Source organism: Elephantulus edwardii, unplaced genomic scaffold (assembly GCF_000299155.1).
Source record: "Elephantulus edwardii isolate Elephantulus edwardi_28Jun2011 unplaced genomic scaffold, EleEdw1.0 scaffold00069, whole genome shotgun sequence".
Lineage (NCBI taxonomy): Eukaryota > Metazoa > Chordata > Mammalia > Macroscelidea > Macroscelididae > Elephantulus > Elephantulus edwardii.
The window spans coordinates 9017756-9019689 of record NW_006399819.1 but is presented as its reverse complement, the minus strand read 5'-3'; positions in this window follow the sequence as shown (position 1 = coordinate 9019689).

The window sequence follows — 1934 nt, the reverse complement described above, 5'->3', positions numbered from 1 at the left end:
GTTGTCTCTATGGCACATAACAACAGTATTGCTGTAACATTATCCCTATGATATGTTTTGACAGTAGGTAGTAGTGAATAAGCATTAGTCAATAAGAACAATAGTCAAATTTACATGACTATCAAGATTCATCCCCTAAGGGAATGTATTATTTAATGTGGCATGCTGTTTGGAAAGGTCAATCCTTGGTAAAAGACATTTTGCTGGAAAGGATCAACACAAGATAGGAAGACCCTCAATAAGATGAATTGACACGGTGACAGCAACAACAGCTTCCTCATCAAAGACAAAGATGGGCAAGATTCAGAACCATTATTCATAGAGTCACTATGAGTCAATTCAAGGGCACATAGCAATAATAACAATATTTTCATATACAACTGTTTATGAACATTGGATAGTGCAGAGATTAAATGCTCTACATCTAACCTGAATGTCCATTTTTGAACCTACTAGTCTCTAATTGCTCTTTTTGGGGGGGACAAAATAGTGGAAACCATCTTCTTCCATAAAGATTACATACAGCCTTAGAAACTCAATGAGACTGCTCCCACTCTGATCTAAGTAGTTGCTATGAATCAGAATCTACTCTATGATAACAAGTTTGCTTTTTGTTATATACCTCTAGGTCTACAGATTTAAAAAAAAACCCACAAAACTTATACATTACAAAATCCAAGCTAAAATCATTGCCTACCACTGAAATGATTCTAGGGTAGTGAGTTATATTTATCTGCTTCCCATATCTCTGAATATTATCTTCCTATTTTGTCTCTTGCCTTGGTCTGGCTCATTATTTCTAGTCCTGTTCAAATAAAATGTCCCACATTAAATAATACGTTCCCTTGGGGGATGAATCTTGATAGTCATGTAAATTTGACTAATGTTCTATGCATATTCACTACTGCCCATTGTAAAAAAAATCAAAGGGATATTGCTACAGCAATGTTGTTGTTATGTGCCATTGAGACGACTATGAATCATACATACCCACCAAATGAAGAAGGGATCTGAAACCTGCCCTATCTTGTACCTTCCTCAACAACTCTAATATACTTGAGTCTGTTGTTACAGTCACCAAGTCAGTCAATCAGTCCTGTTGAAGGTCTTCCTCTCCTGCGCTGACCCTCTCTACCTTTTCCAACATGATCTCCTTTTTTAATGACTGGCCTCTCCTCTTGAAATGCCCAATGTATCTGAGAAAAAGTCTCTTTAGCCTTTCTTCTTGGAAGCACACTAATTGCACTTCTTCCAAGGTACACTTGTTTGTTCTTCTGGTCATCCATTGGTATATTCAGTATAATTTTCCAGCACAATTATTCAAAGGCTTTAGTTTTCATTCATCCTAATTCATTCTCCAACATTCAGATACAAAAGAAGAAGAGAAAAATACCATGGCTTGGCTCTTGACATAAGTGATAGTTATGTCTCACTGCTTTTGAGTCAATTCTGACTTATAGAAAATGCTCCAATAGATGTCTAAGCCTACATAGCGGAACAGAAGGTCAGTGTTTATCTTTGTCCTTAGAGCCTTTGATGTATTTGAACCTCTCAGATCTCACAATCTTTAGATAACTAGATCTTATTGTCAATGCCATATGTTGTTGTTGTTTCTATGTACTATTGAGTTGCCTGTGACTCATAGTGACCCTAAGCATGATAATTCTGGATTTGGTCCTATTCTGAGCCAATTTCATTGTCTCTTACACACTTACCTCTCTTACCCCTGTTATTGTGTCAATTTATCCTATCTGGGGTCTGTACCTCCACCTTTCCAAGAATGATGTCCTTCTCCAAGGACTGGTCCCTCCTAGACACATGCTCAAAGTATGTGAGATAGAGCTTCAGAATCCTTGCCTCTATGCAACAACTTGGTTTCACCTTCTTCAGGACAAACCTGTATATTCTCTTGGCAGTCCATGGTATGTTCAACA